This window comes from Podarcis pityusensis, assembly GCF_964106645.2.
Source record: "Podarcis pityusensis genome assembly, chromosome: 1".
NCBI classification, from domain to species: domain Eukaryota; kingdom Metazoa; phylum Chordata; class Lepidosauria; order Squamata; family Lacertidae; genus Podarcis; species Podarcis pityusensis.
The window spans coordinates 98469831-98493927 of record NC_138028.1 but is presented as its reverse complement, the minus strand read 5'-3'; the positions used below and the strand labels follow the sequence as shown (position 1 = coordinate 98493927).

At 43.3% G+C, this 24097-nt stretch overlaps 1 protein-coding gene across 11 annotated transcripts in view; it reads right to left on the bottom strand.

Annotated features, from left to right (window-relative positions):
- The window catches only part of THSD7B (thrombospondin type 1 domain containing 7B), a 646019-nt gene that overhangs the window by 381803 nt on the left and 240119 nt on the right, over positions 1-24097 (bottom strand). Inside the window, exon 1 of one of the 11 annotated variants that reach the window (XM_081005547.1) lies at positions 16676-16824. The exons of 8 other annotated variants lie outside the window; for them this stretch is intronic. The gene's annotated coding sequence lies outside the window, so the exon portion shown is untranslated. Of the gene's footprint in view, positions 1-15883; positions 16052-16401; positions 16422-16675; positions 16825-24097 lie in introns of those variants that run through there. 2 more of the 11 variants (XM_081005539.1, XM_081005548.1) reach the window with 2 other exon arrangements.

Genomic DNA, 24097 nt, shown 5'->3' with positions numbered 1-24097 from the left:
CACACAGTTAAAGGGTGAGGCTGATGAAACTCCTTATGTTTGCCCGTGACTTCATAACAGCAATTTTGGCTCAAAGTGAGACAAAGGCATAGAAAACTGTGGGTTAACAGTTTGAGGGTACAGGACCTATTTCTTGTGCTTTGGTGTGGGGTCAACCTGATGTCTTCTAGGGTTGAATGCTTGTGCTAGGGTTTAATGCTTGCAACTTGTATAGTTGCAAGAATATTACAAAAAAGGCTCCAGTGTTCTGTATACAGGAAGGAAACCACACTCTCCCCAGCAAGCAGGTACCATTCAAAACATCTCATGACTTGGAACACCCTTTAAATACACTTAAATTAGTGTATTTAGCATCCTATGCATCCTCTTTAACATTTTATTTAAGATAATCATTTGACTTCTCAAAAGTCTTCCTGCCATTCTATCATTTCTTTCTTTTATTTCAAGGAGGAGGAGATGCATTTGAATTAGCACCTAGTGAAGGCTCCTAAACATAATCTCAATTAACTTGTGAAAAAATATGTACATGAACTATTCATTTATAGTAATCTGTTTTATAACTTCTGGGCTTCATTATAAGAGCTTATGTAGTTGCCAAGTAACCAGGCGTCCGTTTGAATTGTAAAAACAGCATTCCAAACAGAGGGGGGCAAGATCTGCATGTGCTTACAGGTCTATTTTTGCCAATTAAAAGTTGATCTAAAAGGCTGGGTTTCAATTAGCAGTTAGAGAACCAAATCTCTCTTTTCCAGTTGCAAGCACTGATAAATGTACTCAAGCCTCCTTCCATGTGAAACATGGTGGCCGCAGGAGCAGATAGGTTTCCAGTACATAAAAAAATATTTAATCCAGGTAAAGCTTGAAATACTAAGCATCTAATTTATTCATCTGTATACAGTATGACCGAATCCTGCCACAGAAGGCTTAGAGGACAGGCCAGTCAGGAAGCAAACAATAACTTTACTGTCTCTTAAAACAAGAAAGACAAACACACTGTGGCACACGTGACTCCACCCAGATACAACTAAGCCCCGTGCCACTGGGGACTCAGCTATACATCTGCAAATAAAATGTTTTAAGTGTATGGTAGAGTGCGTTATACAAATGTGACGCTAGATGGTGATGGTGAGCTATGCCAAATTCAATATTTTTCAAAACTTTTTAAAAAACATTTTCACAGCATTTTTAATATGTGTCTAGATTCCACCCTAGTGTCTGAACTATATGATGGCACTATTCACATAGGCTCAAAGCCAAAATAAACTCTCTCCAGCTAGCATATGTTTCCATTTGCTAAGTTTACTGAAGGGTGAATGCATTCTGTCTTCAGAACATGCACTCATCTGTTCTTAAAACAATAAGCAAAAAGCTAAACAATGCTTTCTAACATTAAGTAACAGGCAATGTGTCATTTTGCAATTTATATGCATGACATCATCAGATGTGTTTTTTCGCAACACTGATGCAGACACTCAAACAGCCTCCTCAAGGCACCCAGTTGAAAAATATCAGACAATAGATATAATTATAGACAATAGACAATAGATATAATTACCACCAAGGCCAAGTTAACAACACTGAAGAACCAGATCACTTCTACAAACAGAAAGGCATAACATTCTAGGATTATAGCTATTGTAATCATACATAGAACAAAGGCAGCTCCAACCAATGTCAATACAAAAGGTCAAGTTTCTTCTTTTTGATCAAAGAATATGTATGAAATTAACATCTCTACTAGAAAAGTAAGAGATGCTAAGTAATTGACATGGATCAAGGAAATATGCATCATAATTCCAAGCTTTTTGTGAACATCTGAGGCATCAATAAAATGAAGATTATCTAATAAAAATAAGAGGTCATGAGGGATACATGTCTGTGCTGCTCATCAACCCTGACATCTACGTTAGCATACCCTCCAACTGCCTCAAAAATGCCGGGACAGTCGTGAAAACCCTTATCACAGCTTCTCACTTGGCCATTCAGAATCCCAAATTCCCTTGGCCAGCGGACAGAAGCAGCTCCTAAGGCGGCAAGGGAGACACTGGAAGGAGACATGCGGGCTCCTGCCCAAAACCTAGTTAGCGCTTACTGGGCTTTGGGAAGAAGGCAAATGGACTCCGGGACCCTGTCAAAGCCCTCACATCTCCTTCCAGAAGCCAGACCTTTGGCATCCATCACAAGTTCTTCCTCAGGGCTTGCTTTTTGGTTTCATTGCCAGTGCTGGCTGGAAGGCAGCAGAGAACTCTGCCCATTGAGGTTCTTCCACATGGGGCTCCCTCTCAGCCAGGGAAGGAAGGGTGGTTGCCCAGGTATGCCTGTGCGTCTCACCGTCTCCTTCAGTCCTTTCACCCAGCAAGGCAGGCAGCCTTTGTTCAATGGACTCTGTCGCTCCCAGGGATCCACCCACATTCTCATTCTCTGCTTTGGTGGCACTGTGGGTTAAACCACAAAGCCTAGGACTTGCCGATCAGAAGGTCGGCGGTTGCTCGGTCCCAGCTCCTGCTCACCTAGAAGTTCGAAAGCACGTCAAAGTGCAAGTAGATAAATAGGTACCACTCTGGCAGGAAGGTAAATGGCATTTCCGTGCGCTGCTCTGGTTCGCCAAAAGCGGCTTAGTCATGTTGGCCACATGACCTGGAAGCTGTATGCCGGCTCCCTCAGCCAATAAAGCGAGATGAGCGCCGCAACCCCAGAGTCGGTCACAACTGGACCTAACAGTCAGGGGTCCCTTTACCTTTACCCACATGCAGAGGAGAGGCATACCGAGGCTCCCTTGGCAAGGAGCTGTATTGACTCCCTTCATCCCATGCCTTTACCTGAGAGTAAATTCCACTGAACGAGGCAGAGCTTACTTATGAGCAGGCATGTATAAGAGTAATGTTATCCGTGAGTTAGGGTTGTGCAGGGCTAGGGAGGTGAAGTAATTACTCCCACCGAGCTCAATGAAATCTTATTCAGAGTAATTGTGTGAAGGGTCCTATTGCACCCAAACACGGACATGGGATCAAGTGGACTTACTTCTGAGGCACCAGGATGCAATCTTCCACATACATGTCCTGAGGGTAAGCACTCCTAAACATAATGGGACCTACACTTGAGTAAATATGTGCTGAATCAGGTTATTAGACTGTGACCCACCTGACCTGGTCAGATCAAAATGCAGTGCGAGCCTTACATGTGCCTACTCATAAGCCAAAGCCATTAAGTTCACTGATACTTACTCCCAGGTAAATGTATAAAGTACAGGGCTTCAGCTTGAAATATATACGCGGAGGTATCCTGTTTTCCAATACCAGTGGGAGAAATAACTCTCTCACATTAATACATTATTATTATTGCTATGATTATTTTGTTGCTGGGTATATATAAACACAGCGGCACTGGAATAATTAGGGCCCTGCCTGCAGGAATTTGCAATCTACTGTACACACCACACATTCAAAAAGTACGTCACAACTGAAGGTGCGATCCTACACCCATCTACCATTTTCCTGTGAGCAAAATCCTTAGCACTCTGCGGGGTTTACTTCCAAGGAGATAAACATCCAGGCTTGCACCATGAGAGTAAAATAGGAGGAGCAGCAATATATGTAGAATGAATGTATGAGTTACACATACACACACATACATACATTATTTAGGCCCCATACACATCTAATGCACAAATCCTGGGTTTCAAGAATAGAAACAGATTTATTGCAACAAAATAAATGTATCGCAATTTTATTGCAACAAAATAAATTGTGCAGAGTATTTTGATGCTCTGGGATGAGCTGTAATATTGACAAGGAGGGATGTTTCACCTCCACAGCCTCCTATCATTTGAGCACTCCAGCTCCCTTTTGCTGTCTTGTAGCAGTGTGTGAAGAAGGGGGGGAAACCCTCTCTTTCCCTTTGGCATGCAGATGGAAGTACCAGGGGTAACCACACACCCATCTCCTCCCTGCTCACAGCATGCTGGAGGGGTGGGTGGGAGGATGCTGGAGAAGGAGACAGAGGAGAGAATTGGGGGCAAAGGGTGTGCCTATTACTTTAAAGCAGTGGTACCAATGTAGAATAGAATGTCCCAGTTTTCATCTGAAGAATGTTGGAGGCCATAGGTTAGACTGTAGATCAGGGGTCAGCAAACATTTTCAGCAGGGGGCCGGTCCACTGTCCCTCAGACCTTGTGTGGGGGGCAGACTATATTTGGAGGGGGAATGAATGTATTCCTATGCCCCACAAATAACCCAGAGATGCATTTTAAATAAAAGCACACATTCTACTCATGTAAAAACATGCTGATTCCCATCTGCAGGCCGGATTTAAAAGGCAGTTAGGTGGAATCTGGCCCCTGGACCTACCCATGCTATAGATAATGGTATCTCTAGTAGCCTACATGTGCAGATCCCAACATGATCACTACTTCGACCAGCTCAAAAATAGACCTGCCTTTGCTTTACCCCAAAACCAAGACTCAGTGATCAGCAATTTTTTAATGTTGTAGAATAACTTGACTTCAGTGTGGCAATAACCACTGCATTATTAGCTACTGCCTATGGTTATAGGTATCTAAAGTTCAAAAAGCCTTCTGTTTCCACACCATTAAGTCCTCATTTAAGGAGTGTATTACATTTGGTAGCAAAGAATGGATTGGAATTGCTTATTACCCTTAGTGGTGAGGGGGGCAGGAGGAAAACAACTCTCTCAGTACCTTCCTGATCATCCAACCAACCCAGCAACTGCAATTAGTGGCATTTATCTTGGGTAGAAGCCACTCTGAAATAATCAAATACTTAACATTATTCCTGGGTTCAAAGTGGAGACAATCACCTGTATTTCTGCCCTGGAATAAACCTAAGGCATTATTGGTGATATCATTAGAGCATCGAAATATTTTCTCCTCAATGAAATTACCAAACAAATGAAACAGGAGGACTTATGAGATGCCTAACATTGCTGTTATTATACTACTGAAGCTGCAATCCGGTGCATGCATACCTGGAAGTAAACCTCAATATGCTCAGTAGGGCTTACTTCTTTTTCTTTTCCCTTTTTTTTAGTGGGTCTTGCTTCTGAGTAAATAGACAGGACTCACTGTAACTTAGGTATTTAATTTTAAGGAAGCATTTGTTATGTCGCAATGAGCCTGCTTTCTTTGTTTTTGTTTTTTTCCCTTTAAAAAATTGATGTTTGGAACTCGGTTTTAAACATTGACATGTTAACTACATCTCCAGTGACTGCACTTTAACTACAGGTAATCTGTTAAACAGCAGATTCCCAACTGGGGAGTTTAATTAGGGTGCAAACTGCTATACAATCCACTTGCCAGATTGATGAAGGAAACCTCTTGCAAGGTGATCCAGAAGGCAGTGTTGGTGCTATTAATCATGTATCTTTTAGAGGGAATAACCCACTCCACCCCCCGCAAAAAAAAACCACCCTTTCATTAAAAGCATGCCTCTATCAATTTTTTTTTTGAAATTACTTTTTCTCCATCCTTCCACAACAACAATAGATATTTAAAAATCAGAATGAATCTGTGATGTTGTTGTTTAATCTAGTTGAGGAAGAATGACTCCTATGTTTAGAGAAAATCCTGTGTAGTACCTTCCACAATGGGTGTCTCATTATAGTTGCCCTGGTCCAGAAAGGCATTTAGCTGAGAAAGAAAGTGCAGCACTCAATTGACTTCAGGGATCAAACAGGTGAACAGCTGCCAGACAGATTCTGTATTGCTTTTTGCCAGGTTGCCACCCTAAAGATCAAATCAACGCATGTCAAAGCTAAACACAGGGGGCTTTATAGTCCAATCTAAAGGTACACACAATCTCGATTATGTCTACAACACTTCCAATACTCTCAGTGTTACTCCATGTAGCATTTCCATGGAGGATAAGAAGTGAGAAACACTAATCATAGAGTCACAGTACTAAGATGCCGAAAACTTGAAGCAGCTTTCAGGAATAGGGATGGGGAACCTATCTGGGATGGGGAACCTGTGACCCTTCAAATCATAAAACCATAGAGTTGGAAAAGGATCTAAGAATCATCTAGTCCAACCCCCTGCAATGCAGGAATCTTAGCTAAAGCATCCATGACAAATGGACATCCAACCTCTACTTAAAAACCTCCAAGGATCACACTGTTGACTCATGTTATGTGGGAGTCATAAAGCCACGGCAAAGGCTTGTAATATTGCAGGGTGCCCCCTGACCTCGGCTGACCAGCACTCTGAGCTTTACAATGTATTGGAATGTATTGACCTTAAATGCAGTTGTATTTCCTCTGGGCAGTGATGACCTTATATGGTTTGTGGGTGGGTTAAAGCCATGACCGGATGTAGGTAATGTGAGACATTGGCAAACGGCCATGCGAGAGTAGAGAACAAAGGATAATAAAAAAGCTACGGGAGGAGAGAGAAGTTCGAAAGGAGCTGCTCATACCATCCTGAAAATATTGCTGGCTCTCTGTGTCTTTATTTTATGCTAAACTGCGCCATTTGTAACGGCTGGCTCCGACAATGTTACACTTGTAGTCCACCCCTAGATGGACTAGTCCACCAGGTGCCCCACCCATCTTTATTTGTGCATCTGGTTCTTCCTGCCTAAGTGCAGGTCCTTACTTTTCGTTTCTGGACTACAACTCCCTGCACCCCATCCCTGTCCAGAAGCCATTCTGGCTGAAGCTGATGGGAGTTGGAACCCAGCTACACCTGGAATGCCACAGACTCCATATCCCTGCCCTAATGTGGACTGGCATTATGCACTTTTCTTCTTTTTCGTGAGCAACACTGATCTGGATTCTTGGTAAGCTAATATGCCAGACAATGCTGTGTTTGAAGATGTTGTGGATTAGTACATAATAAACCCTTCTTGCCTTAGGTCCCAGATTTCAACGCTTTGGTACTTTCCAAAGGTCTTGTTTTAGTCCATCCGATAACCCAAGGCCCTTCACTCATGCTCCCTTTCCTAGTATGAAGTGGTTGCAAAGGAAAGACTCTCTGCTGTAGTCTTGCTGGACTTTCATTCTCTAAATAAGATGTGCATTGTGGGTAGTGAGGATCCCCTCCCCCCCCCCCCCGAGTGTGGCCTTGCACTTCTCATATTCCAACAGGGTCAAGATAACATAAAAGTGATGCGAGCACAACTATAGTTCTTATTTAGCTCAGAAGAAAACACTTGATATATTTGTAGGTTAGTACTATAATGCATTCAAATGACAAGACTCTGGAGGAATAAAATTCATACCAGTGCTCAACAAGCACTTGGTATAATTCACTTGCTACATTTATTAAGTTCGACCTATTGAGAACAGCTCAGTGTCAGAGCAGATGCACAAGTATAGAGATGCACAAGTAGCTAAATCTTTTTTAATGATTAATAAAGGCATCTTGAGCGGAAATGATGTCCAGTGGAAGAATTACATGTTTGCCTATCAGTGGAAGGCATTTGCAGGAGATAATTAGAAATATTTAATCCAACCATCTCATACATTAAACGTTTGATGTGGGTTTTTAATGATAATGATAATAATAATAATAATAATAATAATAATAATAATAATAATAAAAGGTTACATGCAAATCTGTCAAATGGGTTAACAAAGTTCTGCATCCTCCAGGGAGACTCAGTAGGTATCCTTCATTAGCCACAGATTACAAACTGCCTCCGTCTGTGAGTTCACCTCTGACTGTGTAGAAACAGTCCTGTTATGACTTGTGCTTGTATAGGCAGATATCCTCACATCAGGGATTACTTCGTTATGATTTGCCATCACAACATTAAATCATTTGCTGTTTTAAAATTATTCCCATGAGAGCTGTATTTCTGACTTCAGGAAATTCATCTCAAGGGGGCCACTCTGCTTTTACATTGCAAGTTTAGCAGGAAACAGAAAAAGAACGTGTCCTTATTAAATAAAATAAAATGAAGACCAATCACAATCACACCAATTCTCATATAAATCTCCTTGGCACAGGAGTGGCTGCTTGCACCCAGAAACAAACACATATTCTGTACCCTACCAGTCCTCCTCTCTTGCGCTGCCACTTGTGTTTCTGAACACGCAGAGTTTTCCCAAAGCAACAAGAAACATTGTGAAGCAACCACTGGAGGATACTTCCAGCCTCTTGAAGGTAGAGCTTTTCTCCGACAGTGCTTTATTTACCCAAGAAATCGTGGCTAGCTTTATTCTGTTATTTTAGTAAAGCAAAGAAGTTGAAGCAAAGTCTGTAACATGATGGAAGCACCAAGTATGTTTGATGAAGCAGCAGGTGCTCCTGGCCACAAGCCAAGAGGGAGTTAGGATGCTTAAAACTACTGAAATCAAAAGGCTTAAAGCATAGCTATCTCCATACTGGACTGGGTCAGAGACTTTCTGCTATCCAGCCTATCCTCACTTCCACCTGCCATAACTACACCAAACCTGTAGTTGTTTGCAGATGTAGGAAATCAGGTTGGCATAAAAGGGGTTCCCACATCCACAAAAGGTCAACCCATTCAGATGAATAGAGGCGGTTCTGCACAAAGTGAATGGGAGTTTTTGCGGGGGCTCCATGTGCTCCTCAGTGCTCTAGAAAAGAGGCAGCACATTTACATGAATGCGCTCATATTCCGAATCTTTCTTCCTGTTCCAAACTGGCAGCTCATGCCATAGTCCCACAAACATCGTATCATAATAAATGTTTCTACTACTTTGTAACTTTTCTGCATGTGCTCTCGATTAAGCTGCCTTACTCATGTTAAAGGTTTGAATACAGAAGAATTGGGTGCATCCAGTGACATTTTCATTTGCCAAAAGTCACTGCCCCCATTAGTTTTCCCCGGGGGCGGGCGGGGAAGTGCATTCCAAATCACTCCAGGGGTACAGCGGCTCTGTAGGAAGGATTCCTACTGTTACTTGCAAGTCACACACTGACATGCTGTGCTGAGTCTTATGCACGCAGCAAACTACTCCTAACGAAATTCTGTAATGAAACAGAGCCCCCAAACTCTTCAGCCTACAGGGCCATCTAACCCATAGGCGCTAGGGGTGCAGGGCACCCAGGCACCAGGCTCTCAGGGGCGCCAGGCTGAGAGTCTGGGGCCCAAGAGTTGAGTCCAGGGAAGAGCCTGCCCATTGGTAGAAGCGCTGCAGTGGGCTCGTCTGCTCTTCTGTGCTGCGAGTTCGGGGGCGACTGAGCCAGTGAGATGCTGAGGTGGCCAGCCGGCTCTGCCCTCCTGCGTGCCTGGGACTGGGCAACCGGGGGGGGGGGGGCACCAGGCAGATCTTTGCACCCTGGAACCGCATATGCTTAAGACAGCCCTGTTTATAGGAATCCTCCCATCGCAAAAGCCAAACTGTCTGCCATGCCATTTCCTTCCACACCTTCCTTGCAAATTCACGCTCCTTTCCTCTCTCTTTCTCCTTATCTCCTATTCAAGTCATGATCCGACTGGCATACACACTCATCTCCCCCTCCCCCCCCCGCTCATTCTGCTTCAACATCACTTAATACCATGTCTTTTTCTGTGCCTTTTCTTCCACCCTCCTTGTTCATGCATTCACTGTCCCAATCAGTTTGATATTACCTTGCCTCTTTGTTCCACCCCACCCCCACCGCCTCTCCTGCCTCCCACAACTTCTATTTTCATTCAGCAGAACTCTTTCTTGTCACATATCATTTCTGTTCAGGGTGGCCAGCACCTTTTCCTTTGTCACTCATGCATCTCAGTCTTTGTTCACATACCATACTTCCAATCATTTTTCCCAAGCCTCCCTTCACACATGTGGTTTTTGTTAACTCTCTTAAACACAGCTCCTGCTTTCTGCTGGACCCATTTCCCTTACAGCAGCTGACCTACAAAAGAGCCTTCCCCCCTTTTCTCTACCTGTCTAAGCAGCCTCTTTGGACCCTTTTGCTACAAACCATTCAACAGAAAGGGGCCATGTTTGGCTCGCAAAAACTAAATAGTTTATTAATGTGATCTGATTATCTTTCTCTGCCAGGTTTTTATTATTATTTATTATTATTACATATATACTCTCCTTCCCCCCACACCCCCAGGATCTCAAGGTGGAGAACATGGTTCTCCCCGCACTCCCTCCCAATTTTATTTTAACAACGACCCAGTAAGGTAGGTTAGGCAGACAGACTGAAACTGGCCCAGTGAGTTTCCATCACATACCAGAAATGTGAGTTGCACAATTGTTATGTACTGAGTTGAATAGGATCCAAACTGCAGCAGTCTGATTGGTCCTAGAACAATAGGATCCAAAATGCAGCAGTCTGATTGGTCCTAGAACAATAAGATTCAGAATGCAGCAGTCTGATTGGTCCTAGAACAATGCAGCACTATGATTGGTTGGCAGGAACCACCCAATCATGCTCCAGATAGAAGTGAATCCACAACCTGATTGGCTTACAGTAGAATTCCGGAATTAGCCAATCATGTGCAGCCCATTGTGTAAATAATGTATATAAAGCAGATACTGTGAGGGGACTTTCATTCATTCCTCCTCACCACTATGAGCTGAATAAAGAGCATGAAATCACTTTGCGACTCTGAGTATATTTCAACAATATAGTGGATGGGGAGGTCTTGAACGACAACCCCACTTCCATCCCAAATTCCGATCTGATGCTGCCTGAATTAATATTATTCATTTGTGTGTCACCTGCACCAATGCCTCTAGGTGATGTGTAATATATTAAATGGGAAATGCAATTAAAAATCCATAAATACAATTATTTATACTGGGCACTGATGTAACTATCAATAAAGCAATATATAAAAAGCTTCTCCATCCTAAGTACCACCTGGACTCTAATGCAATACAATTTTGGGGTCTTCCTAAAAAAAAACCTGAACAACTTTCAGGGTTTTCTGTTTTTTACTTTTTGAAATATGGTAACCCTAGACAACAGTAGCAGGGGGTATATGAATACTATAGTATATACTGAAATACACAGCAACATAAGACTGTTTTGATACTACTGAACTAACCCATTTAAATAATTTTTCCTTAGAAAACCAGATGGCAACAATGTTGGAGGCCACTTAGCTGAAAATAATTACCCAGAAGATTTCATGACCTCATTCTTAGAATAATTTCTCAGGTTATCCAACTAATTATGCTACTGGTCTGTTGGATATCAACCGGGAAACTCGTCTCTCACCACTTCTCAGAACATCTGCCAGTTACAAAGCATTTATAAAACTCTTTCCCACACATGCCCTTCCTTTTTCCCAGTTTACCCTTGTTCTGAAAGAGCTACCCAAGTTTTCTCACTATAGTTATTGCAGTTGATTGCCATTCTTGTTTGCATCTTTCAATAGACCTCACTAAGAAGTGTGAAGATGAGAATCCTCAAATGTGGAAATAGAGAAGATATGCAAATATGACTGCCTAAGGAAGTGTTATGTAAACAGTAAATACATGCAGACACTAGGATATGCAGTTGCTCCTGAAGGAGAAGTGTGAGTGCTTGAATATTTGCAATCACATGCAATGGAATACATGCATACTAATTCATATATATATTTCTTGCAGAAGATCAGAAGCATATCTGAGTCTCATCATACGGCCTGGGTTGCCTATGCACAAATCCCTGAGGCGTGTGGCATGCCTGGCCCACAACCTTGTCACAGGATGAGAAGCTGCAATCTGCCATGCAGAGAAGGAAAACAAATCCTGGCTATGTTTAAGTAGCATGCAAAGAAGGAAAAGGAAGCTGAAATGGCAGTTATTATGTAACACTGGCTGGTTCATGGGGAAGCTATATTCCCTACCCCTACTTTAGTGCAGGGGAGGTGAACCTTTTTCAGACTGAAGGCCACATTCACTCCTGGACATGTTAGTGCTAGGTGGGGCCAGAGTGGGTGCAGCAATGATTGTAAATTTTACTTTTGAACAGGAGGCAGGTTTCTACACACACTCACCCAGCCCTCCCTATCCTCCATCTAGGCAAGGAAGGATCATCATCAGAGTTCAAGGGCACATTCCAACCAGGCAAACACCCTGTGGTCTGGGGAACAAGAGTGTGGCCAAGAAGAATCTCAAGAGCTTCTCACCTGTGCTCTAAAGGGAGAGGGAGATATCATTATTACATCTGCTGTTGCCGATACCTCCAATACTCACCCACCTTCACATCACAAGCTAAACATTGGTCTAATATTTATTTTACACTTTCTAAAATTCTGTCAGTTTCTAAGAACCCTTAAGGAGCATGGGTTGTTTCGTATCATACAATACTTCGTAAACTACCCTTATCCTTTAGGACAGGGTGGGATAGCCCCAAAAATTAGGCAAAAAGAAGCCCAGACAGTCCTTGAAAAACAATGTAAGTAAAGGACTCCTACATATGCCTCATACAAAGTAGCACGTTGATCAAGAAATCTAGGAAAAAAGTTTCCAGATTTCATATAGCATAACATAGCACTTCGTATAAGCTGCAGTTGCCAACACAGAAAATATGCTTCACAATGATCTAGGCAGCCTATTGGAAAAAGAAATGCAGCTCAGAAGCCAGAATTAAAAACCAGCTATATAACTTCTTGGAAACAATAGCTACAAGACACAGAGCTTGTTTGAATGTCCTTGCTCAAACAGAAGTAATGAAGTAGGAAGGAACATGACCCTAGGGCACAAGTCAACAGCCTACCATAATGCATACATATGGAGCACAGCAGCTAGCATCTGTCTAGTCCTCTATGTACAGCACAGTGAAAGATGAGCACTAAAATGATATGCCAAAAATACAAACTGAGGTTGCAATCCTGTGCACAACTAAGCCTCTTAAATCCTAGCAGCCCCGATAGGGATTTTAATCAGCCTACAAGCAACATTGCAGCCTGAGTCCACAATCTTAAAATACTTCGAAAAGGTATTCTTGAATTATCCGCACAGTTCCACTTAGGAAGACCCATTTGTCAAAGTTTGCAGTCATACTGCGATGTTTATACACACTTATGTACTTCTGCAATCCTTTACTTGCTTACCTACTTCTGAGCTGACAGGTATATATATAGGATGTCATTGTCGGAGTACTTTGTTGCATACTGAGAGTATTACACAGCAAACTCTGAAACAAAATTACATAGATGCTCATATGATAACTTCCTAATGTAGATTTTCTTACGTCTTGCACATCCTTCGGTATCAAGGATAAAAGAGAATGTGCAATCAAGTAGAGCACAGTGTCAGCTACAAAGCCTCCCTGTTTCTGATCAATCTATTATACTTTATTGATTGGGAGCTGCTCTGAGAGTTTTTACTCAAGGGCACGGTATAAATTTTCTAAATAAATAAATAAAATAAAAATAGCAGCCAGGCTTGAAGACATGTAACAACCTGTCCTGAGAACTTGTGCGTTGCAAACCAGTTCTTCAGCTGGTCGATTACCTCTCCCACTATCATTCAGATGTGGACATTACAGTCTCCACACCACCTGACACACTTCTTCTGGGCAAATATATGGCATATTTCCCATAAGGAGGGTTTATTTCCCCCCTCTTTTTAAAGTGGACAGGTGGAATTCAAAAATAGGCAGGACAGAAAGTTCAGCATCCTGAATGCTATCTGCATTCCATATAAAGTCCCCTATACACAAGTCACACACAAAAAATGTCCTGCTGAGTGTGTACAGACTAATCAATTAAGAAGTGGCCACAACACAACTGACTTGCACAAGTGATGCTAACTTGAACAAAGCACCACATATTTTAAAAAGCGAGCCCAAACTATTTTTAAAGCAGAAATATTGGCATCCTGTTTAACAGATGACTGGAGGTTTCTAAGATTTAGTAATATTCAGTAGTTTCTCATATAGGTTGAAATCAGTGTGGTATGACTGCCTTTCTCCCAATTTACCAGCAATTTCTATAAAACATCTCATTTAGCACAATCCTAAACACATTTATATGGAAGCATACCTCAATCACTCCAGTTGAAAGTGTCTTCTAAGTAACTTTGGTTGGGTGTTCAGAATTCACATGTAAAATGAACTCACTTTCCTGACACCAGCAGAAGCACAGCACAGGCTAACTGAATGCTATACTATTAATTACCACGGTACTTCATGAATACTTTGATATTAAAATCTATTAATATTAGAGGAAGACTCATGTGTGTGCTGGTTTCATCTTTGCAGTGCAATTCTGTAGATGTCCACTCAGAAGTAAGCCTCACAGAGTTCAGCTAAGCTTAGTGACTACAAGATGACCGTATTCTTAATTGTGTAAATTGATTTTATTATTTTTAGGAACATCCAACTTTTTCAAATAGCGTCTACACAATAAGAGAATGATCCTACAGCAAGGGCAAGATTACTCCTCGAGTTTTGAAGTATAAAGGGGGGAAGGGAGACTTGGAATCAAAAACCTATTGCTGCCAATTGCTCTTTATCAAAGAACAAATTTCTACATGGCTTGACCTTGGTGCATTTATCAGAACACTGGGGGAAGAAACTGAAATGTGAAGATGACCTGATCGACCCCAAGAGTAATGGCTTTTCAATAGCTGACCCAAACCAAAAGGTTATACAGGTAAGAAGAACAGTGAAATCCATTGACTCAAAGGGTCAATTTCAGACTTTCAAAGAAAGCAGAAAAGACAAAAAGGGTTTTGATGCAGGTTTAATGTGCAGGAAACAACTTCAGGGGTGAGTGTATTTTACTAGGAAAGAGAAGTGTAGGATAGTATGAAAAATATATTTAAAAAATGACAGCTCAATAAGAATAAAGTGATAGCTACTTTTGAAAAAAAAGAAACCTTCAATTTATGCAGGGGGGTTTTTTCTTCCCAAGACTATATATTTCTTGCTACACATGAAAAAATTAATCACATTCACAATGAAGAGCTTGCAGTCTTAATAAAAGGCTTTGCATTTATTAGAAGGGGAAAAAGTTTCCTACCCTCCTCTTCCATGGAAAAACCTTAAAGCAGCTATTAGATTCACGTACCAGAAAGCACAAAAGGGATGTCCCTGAAGATTAGCTGCCTTCTAGTTACCCAACAAACCTGTGCTATCCTTGACACTACATCTGAAACATAAATTCATCATCTTGACATTCAGCAACTGCCTGGAAACACACATACACATACCAGGAAACGTTTTACCACACGCATTGTACCAGGCATGGTTAATAAAACACAGTGAAAATATTGAGGCACACTTAAAGGAGGGAGGGAGGGAGGGGGAAACTACTTGGATTCCCCCCCCCGAAAATTTTAATCATACACAGTATCAAAAAATATAGCATGCATTCAGAAATGCCATGACAGCATCTATCACTTTCCCAATAAAATACATCTCTTCCCCCCCCCTCCATGAAATACAACCAAGACACATACTAAAGAGCAAACCTGCAAGGCATTCTAACCACGTTGATAAGAGACTATCTGTTCCAAGGAAATGATAAGCAACTGATCCCATTCTTAAGATCTCTAGAAAAGTGTTACAAGGAAAATGAATGTACTTGAAGCGGTAGGAAGATAGTTGATGGGGTTGTGTGTTTTTTAGGCGAGTGTGTTTATAATTCCCAAGATACTGAAACTCCTTTTATACAGCGACATGCTTGAAATTAAGATAGGGAGACAGAATGACTGAACTAAGCAGTTTCACTTTAAAGGCACATTCACACCCAACCTAATCGCGTTACCCAAGAATAAGCCTCACGGAGTTCAGCGATGATTTACTGCCTAGCAAGCGTGTTTGGGATCAAAGTCCTTCAAACACCCTGGCCAAAAGGTGCGCAACCAAATCCTGTGTATGTCTGCTAAGAGTTAAATCCCACTGAATTAAAGGAGGGCTTGGTTTCCAATTAATACCTCGGATTGCTCTGTTGCAATCTTGCGCTGGTTTACTGAGCAGTTCCGTGTCATTGGACTCTAGGAACTGCTTCTGGCTAAAACATACCTAAGGACCGCGCTGCCAGTTTCTCCTGATGCTGCAGCGACTCCTTTGCAACTCCCGTTCGCTGTCGTTTTTTCCTCGCCAAGTGAAGACTACGGAACAGACTACATGATCTCATGTAGGGATCAGCTGCTATCACGTTCCCTTCCGCAGACGCCCGCAAACTTCTTTCCTGTATTGGGGGCTGCAGATCTGAACAATCGCAATGCAGATTGACGGCCGCCCCCCCCCAAAAAAAAGAGTCAGAAACGAAAATGAACGGTCCTGGGAGCTCGCGGGATCACTCCCGAGAGCGCAGCCCTTTGGATCAATTGTGCACGGACAGTTCACTACAAAGGCAATACAGATTTTACACCTTCCCTGAACATTCCGAGGACGCGCGCTGAAAACAAAGCAAAAGAAATGAAAGCAATGATATACCACCCCCACCCCCCCCAAAAAAGTCAGCAGTACGGGGAGCGCAACCCTCCTCGCAGTTATTAGCATGCAGACGAATAGCGCGATCCTATCTGCCTGCCTACTCCGAAGTAAGTCCTGCCGAGTTCCATGAAGCCTACGCGCAGGTAAGCGAGACCCGGACTGCAGCCTCCGGAGGTCCAAGGGCTTGCCCCGCCCGATCCCTTCGCGATCCTAAAGAAAAGGCGGCCGGGAAACTAACAGGTCGAGGGGGAGAGCCCGCGCCCTCCTGCTCCCAAGTTGGCATCCCGCACGGGCGCAGCGAGAGGAGGCGGCGCCGAAGAGGAGGCTGCTGCGGCTGCCTCCCCGGTCGAGGCTGCGAAGCAGCTCCGCACTTACCGGGCTCGCCTGGGTCTGGCCAAGTGGGCGGCGGCGGCGGCGGCGCACTTCCCCGGGCAGAGGAAGATGGTGGCTCGGCAGCAGCGCACCCATAGCCCGGCGCCCGTGTGCAACAGCCGCCCGGCGCTCGGCCGCTTCGCAGGGGAACAGCGAGGAGCGAAAGGCGCGCCGGCCCAACGCGCCAGCTGCTCCACGGCGCCGCCACCCGATTGGCTGCGCAGAGGCTCCCGCCGGCAGCCAGCCAGCCAACCCAGCCCAGCCCAGCCCAGCCCGTCCACCTGCCTCCGCCGAGGAAGGGCGAGAGGAATCAATGGCAGGGGGGACGCTCAGCTCAGGAGGAGGGGCGGAGGGAGAGAGGGAAGGCTGCTGCTGCCCAAGGGAGCTCTTTGGTTTAGCCCCAGAATACAGGCCAAGGGAAGAAAAGGCAAGTTCTGGAACTTTAAGAAAGACTCTCGGGGAGAGGAGGGCCATTTGCCCCGCCCCCCCGCAGCGTCACCGTAATGCTCCTCACCTGGAGCTCCGTGAGGGGGGGAGGGGAGCAAATGAGTGGGCTGAGGTAATAAGTTGGGGCCCCGGCAGTGCAGCCCCACCGGTGCCACTTGCTCGCCCGCAGCTGCAGAGGCAGCCTTGGGAGCGAGGGGCAACAACGACCCTTCCTTGAAACCTTTATTTATTTGTTGGTTTATTAAAAAAGAGAGAGAGAAACATTTGTATGCCCCTGTGCATCGAATCAAAAGCAGCAATAAAAAGAAATGAAACCATGCATTAAAAAGCTTAAAGCCATCCTTTTGCCCACTCTGAGGAGTCCAAGGAAGACTGGTCCATTAAGGCAAAGGGGGCACTGCCCTATCGACCCTCAGCCAACCTGGGTTCTGACTTACTTCCAAACCAGAAGGCGGCCCTGGCTGCCAGCTTCCTCCTTAGAATCCATTTTGCCTGTGTGGAACTGTAGCAGGGAACAGAAAGGGGGACCAAGCTAGGATGTGCTGGATTGGCCTGTCATTGGCTCTGCAGATTGTTGGCCTCCCTGCCTATGCCCTGCACTACCAGGGTGCAAAGGGGACGAGATATTGTTGCTGGGCACAGCACAGACCAGGTCCCCATCCACCCAACAAGACTGGCTAGCAGTTACTCCAGGGTGTCGCTTCCTGACACCTGCCTGCCTGTATAAAGTCATAATGAGGAGGAAAACAGGGTCTCTGTGCTTGCATATGGCGTGCCTGTACTCAGGATGGACCTACACAACAGGGTAAATGAAGTGGTAGAGCTCAGAGGTATGGATTGTACCACAGCAATACTGTAAGTGAGGGGTACCACTTTTTACTTCCCGTTGTTTTTTGTTTGTTTGTTTGTTTGTTTAAAAAATCCTGTTGGAATAAAAGCAACAACACAATAGCATACAAGAATGTTGTAACCCAACTCTTTTCCTGCTGTGCTTGGAAAAGTTTGGAAGTTTGGAAGTTTGGAAGGAGTACAAACTGTATCTGAAACGGTATAGTCCATTGTGCCACCTCATTTGTTTGCATACTCCCAGCTCTGAATAAACCTAGTACCACTAGTTTTCGTCTGTAGCTAATAGAGGCGCTTCTGAATCAGAGAAGTTTTCTCCAATTAAGGGGGGCAATTTTTCAGTCAGCCCCCGTGTCAAATTTCTTGATACTTATGTGGGTGATGTGTGATGATAGACAGGCAGCTGTTTTTTACTGATATCCACACTTATTATATTTAGGTGGGGGGGTTTTATGTGTAATGCTGGAACTTGCATAACAGACATTGTTTCTTTTGTTGTGACTTAGAGTGAATACAAAAAGAAATTACAGCTGATACTACTGCTTCTAGCTTTTTGCCAAAGCTTGATTCCGGCAATTAGGTGCCTGCTTTGCTGACCTCCATATCTCCTCGTGAAAACCTTTTCTCTGCTAATTTATACAGACTGTGCCACTGTTTAAGACACAGCTACAAATGCCAGTTGAAAAATTGGCACCCCAACTATCCACTGCAGTTGCTTGCCAGAGATCAACCCAACCAGTTACACCCACATTGTACAACAAAGAGACAGTAGGAGCAGTAGTCAGGCTACATATTTCAGCAGCCCTGAAAAATCTTGGAACGGGTGTCCAGATACACATCCAAAGCATCACAGATGACCAAACAGCTGCAAGCTTGTTGCCCACATGACATCTCCAATTTGCCTTCTTACAAATGAAACCTTTCCAATTCAGTCAATAACAGCCCTTCTCTTTCCAAAATTAGTGTTAATGGTGGTTAACAACAGTGTAAAACATCGTGATGATGAGCTTTGTAAAAACATATGTTTATTAAGATCTTGGAAGGGGAGGAAATGGCCCATACACAGGTACAGTAATAGCAAGCCACACGGCTTGCTATTTGTAAGCAGGAAATGGTAATCTTTATCCAATTGCTTCTATAGATTTCTGACCTCAGCTGTTGCATGCAGTCTTGGGTTGCATCTGTCCATTGGCCAGAAGTACTAATGGCAGAAGTGTCTTGGTGTGCTCTGAAGGGAAGGGTTGACTGATTGTCTGCCTTAGGAGGCATTCTAAAGGAGGGAAGCTGTAGAACACACAGCAAGAGATTCTCACTGTCTTGGCTGTTTGGTTAAGCAAAAAGGAAGACAAATAACCTGCCTTGAGATAAGGAATGCATGAACCTCTGCAAAAGGCCTACCTCTTGAGAGGTAGAATTAAGGTCATGTCTTAAGAATAAGAAAAGGCCTTGCTTAAGAGTGCTAAAGACTAAGAAACTATGTGTTCTGACAATACCATGGGTGTACAATCAACTAGATCAGTCGCTTTCCATAGTGATCCTGTTTAAGGGACAGCAGGTGATTTATGTATCATATTCAGGAAGATAAACTAGTTGCGTGAATGATGTCATATCTGAGTGTGTCAACACTACACAGGTTAAAGAGTGTTATTACCCACCACCAAGTACGCCTAGCCATATTCATGCAAAACAAACGCATGAGGGTTAAAATCGGGAAAGAGGAGTGGGGGTGCCTCTCCAGTCCAATAAAGGAGGCTTAGAATCATAGAGCTGGAAGGGACCCTGAAAATCATCTAGTTTAAACCCCTGCAATGCAGGAATATGCAGCTGTCCCATATGGGGATCAAACTTGCAACCTTGGTGTTATCAGCACCATGCTCTAACCAACTGAGCTATCCCGGCTTATAAGCACATCCAGCATTATTGGAGTCCTGATCACAAGGAGACTTTGTAAGAACATTTGGCTGAAACTCTTTCAAGTCCCTTTCTGCTCAAACACCCTGTGTACACAGGAACATTAGGAGCAATCAGCTCCCATATTCCAGTAGATGCTTGCGGAAGACTGTGACCAGATCCATGCATACAGATTTAATGTCCTATATAACACAGATAAAGCATCCAAGAAGATAATGCATCAAAGTTGTGAAACAGGCAACAGTAGCCATTAAAAACAACCCAAAGTACACAAAAGTTTTCAGCTTTTCAATACCTTGCTTTTTATGGCTTTTCCCTTTTTCACAACTTTGATGCATGATTTTCTTGGATGATTTATCCATGTCGTATGTCAATGCATGGATCTGGTCACAGCCTCTCACATGCATGTCACTCACTGAATGGGCACTGGTGTTGTGCATCCCTCCCCCCATTAAATTAAAAACAAAAGCAATAATTAATACAGCGATGGCCACGTGATGACCAGTATCACCAGCTTTACACCTGAAAATGAACTGTTTTGTACTTTTTGTTCCAGCTGTTAAGAGAACACTCAAGTAGATTATTCATGACAGGCACCCTCCCGAAACCAAGCACATACACACACTCACTTGGGTGGCTCCCCCTAAATTTAAGCATGCCTGCCGATTTGCACAGATTATGTTGCTGTTGAAAGACAAGACTGTATTTTTGTTTGTCAGTTTTGGTTTATTCTGAACGGTTGAGAACCCTACTTGGAGAATGTTCAGGTCTTAGGTATTCACTTCTTAAGATAAGTAAGTCACTGATATAGCAAGTTGAATATGGTTTGAATTTTATACATTACTCTCTTCCTTTGAAGAATTCTGTTGGCTTCCCCCCACCCTGCTTTTAAAAAATATTTTCTGCTTTCCCATTGTTTGCCTTGTTTTGTACTTTGATTTTGAAGAAGTCATGTTTTCCCCTCAGGTTCCACTTTGTAGTAATTTATGATTATTGTGTTCCAGATGGAGTCAAAACACTTTTTGTTTTTGAAGTCAATGAAGCAAGCAATTTTTCCTTCTCCACTTTTGAATCTTACAGATTGTTAATTGGTGTCTACAAGGTAAAAATGTGGTTGTTCTTTTTTCTTTCTTTTTTTCCTAAAAAGGAAACCAATTTATCTTTCACAGATTATTTTGTGGTTTGTTAAATAATGTAGAAAGAGCTTTGTTGACGGTGGCTGTACAGCAGTTTACGGAGGCTACTGTCACAATTGTCTCTGAAGTTGCTGGGGTGGAAAGGGCAAGGCGGGTAGTTTGGTGATCACTGTCCCTTTCAGTGTGAAGCATCCAAAAGGGACTGCCAGCTTTTGAACTGCCCCTGTAGCTTTAATGGCAGGTTGATGTGCAGACATCAGAAGGTGACAATAGAGTTATGATGAATGCCGCTGTCTATTATCTCTTGTTAAGCAAATTACTAGGATGGCTGTTCATGTTTCCTCTGTAGGAGCAAAGGTTGGAGGACCTTACAGAGATAATTGCTGAAATGTGAAACCCTTTTGAACATGGGTAGGCAAACTAAGGCCCAGGGCCGGATCCGGCCCAATCGCCTTCTAAATCCGGGCCACGGACAGTCCGGCAATCAGCATGTTTTTACATGAGTAGAATGTGTCCTTTTATTTAAAATGCATCTCTGGGTTATTTGTGGGGCATAGGAATTCATTCTTTTTTTCCAAAATATAGTCTGGCCCCCCACAAGGTCTGAGGGACAGTGGACTGGCCCCCTGCTGAAAAAGCTTGCTGACCCCTGACTCATCCTTTCTCACCCATCCTCACCAGCTGCTGTTCCTAGAATTTAATGGTCTGTGCATGGATAAGGGCTGTAGCTAACTAGTAAAGCACCTTCTTTGCAAACAAAAGGTCCCTAATTTAATCCCCAGCATCTTGAGGTACAGCTGGGTGAGAACTCACCCAAAATCCCATAGAAAACTACTGCCTGTCAGTGCAGACAATATTGAGCTACATGGAACAAGGATCTGACTCAACCTTAGGCAGATTTATATGTTCTTAAGAAACTGTAGTTTGGAGAAAAGAACAAAGAGGCAAAGAGGTAGCTATAGCTCAAAGCATCTGAGGCAAAGGGGTGGCTTGCTGTGGAGAGCTGCATTATGGGACAGCTTCATAATTGTAACTAACCCAAATATTGGGGGGGGGGATAATAATGGCTTGATTTTTTTAAATTCCAACTAGTGTTATAAATGTTTTGTTAAATAATATAAAATCAGTAAATAAGCCTCCAGGGATCTCTTTTATGAACGGAAGACTGGGTAGAGCAGATATTTATGCTTTTAGAAACTTCACCAGCTGCAGACTAAGCTGCTATTAGGAACATCAGAAGCTGCCTTTTTCAAGGCCAGTCTGTTTGTTTATCCACACCAGTAGCGACTACATGGACTAGCAGCAGCAGCAGCAGCATTCCAGTATTTCAGCAAGAGGGTTTTCACATTGCCTACTACCTAACTTGGGGTGTGTGGGTTTTTTTTGTAACTAGAGATGCCAGGCAAGATGAAACTAAGCTGCAGTATGCAACATATTAAAGGAAGGGGTGGTAAGTCAGTGGTGGAGCACATGCTTTACATGCAAAAGGTGCAATATTCAATTGTCATCAACTCTGGGAAAGAGGCCTGTCTACAACCCTGGAAAGCTCTTACCAGTATGACAATCTAGTTGGACCAGTTGTCTGACTTGGTTTAAAGACTTCCTTTATTCCTATGCCTGTCCTACTACAGGCAGCGACAATATATTTCCTTTGAAAAGCCACTTCAAATTTACACCCTTTTGATATGCAAGTTTATACACAAGTGAAATCCAGTCATTATTTATTTCCAAGTAAGTGTGGCTAAGGGTGCACCTAAATGAAGCTATTTCATGTAAATTGTGGGCACCATAGGAGTGGGCTTGGATTGATTAGGGTGATCGCTTTGCAATGTGTTTTGGTGTTCAGCTTCTTTATCTGTATTTGGGGTAGCAGAGATTGACTTGGGGCAATGAATCGACACATCCGCTGAGCACCAGGAACAGTTGGACTGCAGCATCTCCCACTCCCAATCTGCCTTTAGATTAACATTTCTTAGCACTGCAGAAGGACCTGTTTGTAAAGCTGTTTGTGGAACAAGACTCTTAAGAGATATTTTAAAGTATACTACTATTGGAAGATATTGACCTAGGAAATTATTTATTTCTCTTAATACTGACTCCCAAATTTTTTTAAAAACTTGGGCATTCCAAAATTATATAATAAATGTTTGTGTTTGGACTTTTATGAATCTTGAGCATTGATTATTGTTGGATATATTTTAGTCAGTCTAGCTGGAGTCAGATACCAACAAGTCATGATTTTACAGAAATTTATTTTAAGATCCTACAAAGTTTGAAAACATTTTTTCCCAGATCTATGTCCATATTTCGCTGAGATATGTTGCTAGACATATCTGCATCCCATTTTGATCAATAGATTTGTTGTGATGATTCCAGTTCTGTAATTATTTTATAGATTTCTCCTAAATTTACTTTGGACCTGCCACTTTTTGAAATTAATACTTCAGATCTTCTGCTGTTTCTGAGGGAACACACTCCTATGTACAAGAAGCTGGCATAAAGTTACATGAGATACAAACGCCATTCAGCAGCAGCAGCAGCAGCAGCCCACCAAACCCAAAGCCCAGCAGAAGAAGAGCAAGCATTTAAAACAGTGTTGTACGCTTGGTTGCCAGGTCATATGACTGAGCTGAACAGGATTAAAATGTAGCCCAAGTCCTGCCTCTCTTGTTCCCTGACACATCACACTTCCAGTATACCCTGCTTGGGGGACATACACTGCTTGAGCTCTCACTAAACTGGGATGAGCAAGTGACATTGGTGTCTCTTGTGAGATCTGCTGCACCTTAAGCTGCTCATCCTGGCAGACTGTACCATTGGATTGCTTTCTTAGTACAGCAAATAATCTTAATAAATCTGTTATGATGTGCTGTATTTGCAAATACTAGTTGATGGGTGCCTGCTCCAGTGGTGAAGCTGCATGCTCCGCTACTGGGGGCAGTGAGCAGGCGGGGGGCTGGCACCCCCCCCGGGGCATGGCGTGTGCCCCAGGGGTGTGCCGTACATTCTGGGGGGTGTTGTATGCCACCCGCAAGGGCATGGCGCGCCGCCCGCAGTCTGGGGGGGGGCGCTGCGATGGCACCCT